This window comes from Lolium rigidum, chromosome 1 (assembly GCF_022539505.1).
Source record: "Lolium rigidum isolate FL_2022 chromosome 1, APGP_CSIRO_Lrig_0.1, whole genome shotgun sequence".
Classification (NCBI taxonomy): domain Eukaryota; kingdom Viridiplantae; phylum Streptophyta; class Magnoliopsida; order Poales; family Poaceae; genus Lolium; species Lolium rigidum.
In genome coordinates this window covers 78,589,004-78,596,628 of record NC_061508.1, presented here as the reverse complement: position 1 = coordinate 78,596,628, position 7,625 = coordinate 78,589,004, and positions in this window count along the sequence as shown.

The window sequence follows — 7,625 nt, the reverse complement described above, 5'->3', positions numbered from 1 at the left end:
GATATGCGGCACGTTTGCGTCTCCGCGGACGTTGCGCGGACGCGCAAAGCGTCCGCTCGCTTCCCCCATGGGCCCGCCTAGCAGCGACCCTAGTCCTATCAGCTTCGCATTAAAACCACAACAAACGCGCGAATGGCAACCGCTGGAGCGGCAACCGCGCCAAATAACCCGCCAACCGCCGGCATGGAGCGGCGAACCGCCGCGGAAGAGCAACCGTCGGCCTCTTCGTTAATCCCCACAGAATATAACCCCCGCGTCTACTGTAATTCACGTCCAACTGATACGTCTCAAACGTATCTATAATTTCTTATGTTCCATGCTAGTTTTATGACAATACCTACATGTTTTGTTCACACTTTACATCGTTTTGATGCATTTTCCGGAACTAACCTATTAACAAGATGCCGAAGTGCCAGTTCCTGTTTTCTGCTGTTTTTGGTTTCAGAAATCTTACACAGGAAATATTCTCGGAATTGGACGAAATCAAGGCCCACGATCTTATATTTCCACGAAGCTTCCAGAACACCGAAGATGGACCAGAGGGGAGGCCTGATGCGTCTCCAACGTACCTATAATTTCTGATGTTCCATGCTTGTTTTATGACAATACTTACATGTTTTGCTTGCACTTTATAATATTTTTATGCATTTTCCGGAACTAACCTATTAACAAGATGCCGAAGTGCACGACTTGCTTTGTTTTCTGTTGTTTTGGTTCCCGAGAAAGGCTGTTCGAGGCAATATTCTCGGAATTCGACGAAACGAAGACCCAACATCTTATTTTTCCCGGAACCTTCCGGAAAGTCGAGAGGGGGACCGAGAGGGGTGCCACAGGGGCCCCACACATGTGGCCGGCGTGGCCCAGGAGGGGCGCGCCGCCCTAGTGTGAGGAGGCCCCGTGGCCCCTCCGACTCCGACTCTTCGCCTATTTAAGCCCTGGAGACCTAAAAACGCGATACCAATTGACGAAACTCCAGAAAGACTCCAGGGGCGCCGCCACCATCGCGAAACTCCGTTTCGGGGGACAGAAGTCTCTGTTCCGGCACCCTGCCGGGACGGGGAAGTGCCCCGGAAGCCATCTCCATCAACGCCATCGCCTCCATCATGCTCCGTGAGTAGTTCCCCCATGGACTACGGGTTCTAGCTGTAGCTAGTTGGTATTCTCTCCCCCATGTACTTCAATACAATGATCTCATGAGCTGCCTTACATGATTGAGATTCATCTGATGTAATCGGTGTTGTGTTTGTTGGGATCCGATGGATTGTTACATTATGATTAGTCTATCTATAAAGTTGTGAAGTGATTGTTGCTGCAATCTTGTTGTGTTTAATGCTTGTCACTAGGGCCCGAGTGGCATGATCTTAGATTTAAGCTCTATACTTATTGCTTAGATTGAATCTACAAGTTGTATGCACATGTCTATGTCCGGAACCAAAGGCCCCAAAGTGACGGAAATTGGGACAAGCTGGAGGGGAAGGCTTAGATATGAGGATCACATGTTTTCACGGAGTGTTAATGCTTTGCTCGGTGCTCTATTAAAAGGAGTACCTTAATTTCCGATAGATTCCCTAGAGGCCGCTGCCACCTAGCTGGTAGGACAAAAGATGTTGTACAAGTTTCTCATTGCGAGCACGTATGACTATATATGGAAAACATGCCTACATGATTAATGATCTTGATGTTCTGTCTTAATGCTATTTCAATCTTATCAATTGCCAAACTGTAATTTGTTCACCCAACACTTGTTATTGGAGAGTTACCACTAGTGTAGATAGCTGGGAACCCCGGTCCATCTCTCATCATCATATACTCGTTCTACATGTCATTGGAAGTAGTATCAACTATTTTCTAGTGCCATTGCTCTCATATTACTGCTACTGCTGCTGTGTTACTGTTACTACTGCTCTCATATTACTGCTACTTTCACATCACCCCTGTTACTAGTGCTTTTCCAGGTGCGGCTGAATTGACAACTCAGTTGTTAAGGCTTATAAGTATTCTTTACCTCCCCTTGTGTCGAATCAATAAATTTGGGTTTTACTTCCCTCGAAGACTGTTGCGATCCCCTATACTTGTGGGTTATCAAGACTATTTTACGGCGTCGTTGCCCGGGGAGGCATAGCTCTACTCATAAGTTCACCTGGGGAGTACACTCTACCTCTCTCTCTATTTTATTTTATTTTGTTTTGCTTAGTTTACTTTTGCCTAGTTTATTTGTGCTTAGTTTATTTCTGTCTAGTATTATTTTGCTTAGTTTACTTTTGCCTAGTTTGATTTTGTCTTGTTTTATTTTCCTCATATACCCAAAAATCCATAAAAATTTGAAAAATCTAATAATTAAAAAACTGCTATTATGGGAGAACCTACAACCTATTTGGAGCTTATTGAATTATATAATAATTATAGAGAATCAAGAACGGGAAAATTTATGAGTGCTGTGATAGAAAAACTGAATACAATTGCTAAAATCTTGCTTAAACGCCATGATATAAACTGTTGCTCTAAACAGAATACTAAACATCTTAAATTTCAATGTGGCTTTAGTGAGGAAGTTTTAATTAAGAACTATAATTGGAATAGCTATATTCATCTTGGGTTCGAAGAGGTAGAACAATTTATCATATTTATGGGAGCCTCTGAGATAGAATCCTTCATGTCTAAAAATTATGAAACTTGTCTTTGTTTGTAAGGACCTTAAAGATTATGTCTCTTCTATCCTTAATTTTTGCATAGAAAGCTACAAGTGATAATCCTTATATCATTGATTATAAAGAGAGACTCATTAATGCACAAGAATGCACTCACAATTTGCGAGGAACCAGTGGAAGAAGAAATTGATGAACTCGAAAGCTCATTGGATGAAAAAGAAGAGGAGAGTGATGAACAAAAGGAGGAAGAATGGATTAGCTACCCATGCCAACCTTCTAATGAGAGTAACTCTTTATCTCTTACACTATTTGATTGTCCTCCATGCTTACCAAAGTCGGATGAATGTTATGTTCCTGTGGATTCTTTTGAAATATTACCTATGAGTAAAACTAGTGAGAATAATTATGCTACTGTTATCTATGATAATCCATGCTACTTTGATAAATCTTATGATAATGCTTTGTTTGTGCCTGATGTCGAAATGCATGGTACTAAAGAGTTTTGCTTGGCAAATGTTTATGATAAATCTCTAGATGATGGTCCTATGTTACTTGATACTATTTATTGTACTACTAATGAAAATGGGATTGGAGAGTTCTTGACTTTATCTATGAGTCCCATATCTTTTGAGATTGATCAATCATCTTGTTACATTATTGGTAAAAGTGGGTTTGAAAGTTTTAATCCTATTATGTTTGAGCTTGATAAAAATTATGTGTTTGGAAATCATGAAAAGCATGCTGTATGTGATAGTTATGTTGTTGAGTTTGTTCATGAAGCTACTGGAAAATTATTATGAGAGAGGAAAATATGGTTGTAGAAATTTGCATGGTACTAAAACACCTCTCTATATGCTGAAACTTTTGAAGTTACTCTTGTTTTACCTTCTTATGCTTGTCACTTTGTTCTTCATGAATTTATTTGTGTACAAGATTCCTATGCATAGGAAGTGGGTTAGACTTAAATGTGTTTTGAACTTGCTTTTTGATGCCCTCCTTTGCTTCAACTCTTATTTCTTGCGAGTGTATCATTAAAACTGCTGAGCCCATCTTAATGGCTATATAAGGAAAGCACTTCTTGGGAGATAACCCATGTCTTTATTTTGCTACTGTTTTGTTGTGTTTTGGAAGTTATTACTACTGTAGCAACCTCTCCTTATCTTTATTTTATTGCAATGTTGTGCCAAGTGAAGTCTCTAATATAAAGTTGATGCTAGATTTGGATTTCTGCACAGAAACAGATTTCTTGCTGTCACGAATCTGGGAATGATTCTCTGTAGGTAACTCAGAAAAATCTGCCAATTTACGTGAGTGATCCTCAGACATGTACGCAACTTTCATTAGTTTTGAGTTTTCTGATTTGAGCAACGGAAGTACCTCTTAAAAATTCGTGTTTACTGGCTGTTCTGTTTTGACAGATTCTGTCTCTGTTTTTTGCATTGTCTCTTGTGGACTTTAGGTGAGGCTTTCTAGACGTGGAGGGCTGTAGCTAATGTTTTATTGAGTTCTTGCAATGTGTCACTACAGGGCCAAGGTGGATTAAAGTTTTTTTGAGTACTAACCCCTCTAATGAAGTTTATGAGAAGTTTGGTGTGAAGGAAGTTTTCAAGGGTCAAGAGAGGAGGATGATATATGATCAAGAAGAGTGAAAAGCCTAAGCTTGGGGATGCCCCGTGGTTCATCCCTGCATATTTCAAGAAGACTCAAGCGTCTAAGCTTGGGGATGCCCAAGGCATCCCCTTCTTCATCAACTTATCCGGTTCTTCTATTGAAACTATATTTTTATTCGGTCACATCTTATGTGCTTTACTTGGAGCGTCTGTGTGTTTTTATTTTTGTTTATGTTTGAATAAATTCGGATCCTAGCAATCCTTGTGTGGGAGAGAGACACGCTCCGCTTTTTCATATGAACACTTGTGTTCTTCGTTTTACTTTTAATGTTCAATGATAAAAGTTGGAAGCTATTGCACTTATTGTTAGTTGGTTGGAAAAAGAAAATGCTTCATGTTGTCTTGGATAATTTGATACTTGGCAATTGTTTTGAGCTCTCAAGTAGAACATGTTTCTCTTGCATCATGTAGTTTAAACCTATTAGTGGAGAAATACCGTAGAGCTTGTTGAAATTGGTTTGCATGATTGGTCTCTCTAAGGTCTAGATATTTTCTGGTAAAAGTGTTTGAGCAACAGGGAAGACAGTGTAGAGTTTTATAATGCTTGCAATATGTTCTTATGTAAGTTTTGCTGTACTGGTTCATACTTGTGATTGCTTCAAACAACCTTGCTAGCCAAAGCCTTGTACTGAGAGGGAATGCTTCTCGTGCATCCAAAACCTTGAGCCAAAACCTATGCCATTTGTGTCCACCATACCTACCTACTATGTGGTATTTTCCGCCATTCCAAGTAAATACTTCATGTGCTACCTTTAAACAATTCAAAACTTTATTACTCCTTATTTGTGTCAATGTTTTATAGCTCATGAGGAAGTATGTGGTGTTTTATCTTTCAATCTTGTTGGGCAGCTTTCATCAATGGACTAGTGGCTTCATCCGCTTATCCAATAATTTTGCAAAAAGAGCTGGAAGCGGGGTTCCCAGCCCCAATTAATTAACCTTCACTAATAATTCTCTTCACGTGTTTTGCCCTGATTCATCAGTAAGCAACTTAATTTTGCAAATAGACACTCCTTCATGGTATGTGAATGTTGGACGGCACCCGAGGATTCGGTTAGCCATGGCTTGTGTAAGCAAAAGGTTGGGAGGAGTGTCAACCATAAATAAAACTAAAATACATGTGTAAACAAAAGAGAAGAGGGATGATCTACCTTGCTGGTAGAGATAATGTCCTTCATGGGAGCCGCTCTTGAAAGTCTGGTTGATGAGGTGGTTAGAGTGCCCACTACCATTCGTTCACAACAACAAACACCTCTCAAAACTTTACCTTTTATACTCTCTATATGATTTCAAAACTTAAAAAGCTCTAGCACATGATTTAATCCCTGCTTCCCTCTGCGAAGGGCCATTCTTTTACTTTATGTTGAGTTAGTTTACCTACTTCCTTCCATCTTAGAAGCAAACACTTGTGTCAACTGTGCATTGATTCTTACATACTTGCTTATTTGTATTCATCATATTACTTTGTGTTGACAATTATCCATGAGATATGCATGTTGAAAGTTGAAAGCAACCGCTGAAACTTAAATCTTCCTCTGTGTTGCTTCTATGCCTTTACTTTGAATTTATTGCTTTATGAGTTAACTCTTATGCGAGACTTTTGATGCTTGTCTTGAAAGTACTATTCATGAAAAGTTTTGCTATATGTTATCTATTTGTTAGCAACTATAGATCATTGCCTTGAGTCACTGCATTCATCTCATATGCTTTATAATAGTATGATCAAGGTTATGTAAGTAGCATGTCACTACGAAATTACTCTTTTTATCGTTTACCTACTCGAGGGCGAGCAGGAACTAAGCTTGGGGATGCTTGATACGTCTCCAACGTACCTATAATTTCCGATGTTCCATGCTTGTTTTATGACAATACTTACATGTTTTGCTTGCACTTTATAATGTTTTTATGCATTTTCCGGAACTAACCTATTAACAAGATGCCGAAGTGCCAGTTGCTGTTTTCTGTTGTTTTTGTTCCAGAAAGGCTGTTCGGGAAATATTCTCGGAATTCGACAAAACGAAGACCCAACATCTTATTTTTCCTGGAACCTTCCAGAAAGTCAGAGGGGGACCAGAGGGGTGCCCTGGGGGCCCCACACGTGTGGCCGGCGCGGCCCAGGAGGGGGGTGCGCCGCCCTAGTGTGAGGAGGCCCCGTGGCCCCTCCGACTCCGACTCTTCGCCTATTTAAGCCCTGGAGACCTAAAAACGCGATACCAATTGACGAAACTCCAGAAAGACTCCAGGGGCGCCGCCACATCGCGAAACTCCGTTTCGGGGACGAAGTCTCTGTTCCGGCACCTGCACGGACGGGGAAGTGCCCCGGAAGCCATCTCCATCAACGCCATCGCCTCCATCATGCTCCGTGAGTAGTTCCCCCATGGACTACGGGTTCTAGCTGTAGCTAGTTGGTATTCTCTCCCCATGTACTTCAATACAATGATCTCATGAGCTGCCTTACATGATTGAGATTCATCTGATGTAATCGGTGTTGTGTTTGTTGAGATCCGATGGATTGTTACATTATGATTAGTCTATCTATAAAGTTGTGAAGTTATTTTTGCTGCAATCCGGTTGTGTTTAATGCTTGTCACTAGGGCCCGAGTGGCATGATCTTAGATTTAAGCTCTATACTTATTGCTTAGATTGTATCTACAAGTTGTATGCACATGTCTATGTCCGGAACCAAAGGCCCCAAAGTGACGAGAAATTGGGACAAGCTGGAGGGGAAGGCTTAGATATGAGGATCACATGTTTTCACGGAGTGTTAATGCTTTGCTCCGGTGCTCTATTAAAAGGAGTACCTTAATTTCCAGATAGATTCCCTAGAGGCCCGGCTGCCACCGGCTGGTAGGACAAAAGATGTTGTACAAGTTTCTCATTGCGAGCACGTATGACTATATATGGAAAACATGCCTACATGATTAATGATCTTGATGTTCTGCCTTAATGCTATTTCAATCCTATCAATTGCCCAACTGTAATTTGTTCACCCAACACTTGTTATTGGAGAGTTACCACTAGTGTAGATAGCTGGGAACCGCGGTCCATCTCTCATCATCATATACTCGTTCTACATGTCATTGGAAGTAGTATCAACTATTTTGTTGTGTTACTGTTACTACTGCTCTCATATTACTGCTACTTTCACATCACCCCTGTTACTAGTGCTTTTCCAGGTGCAGCTGAATTGACAACTCAGTTGTTAAGGCTTATAAGTATTCTTTACCTCCCTTGTGTCGAATCAATAAATTTGGGTTTTACTTCCCTCGAAGACCGTTGCGATCCCCTATACTTGTGGGTTATCAAG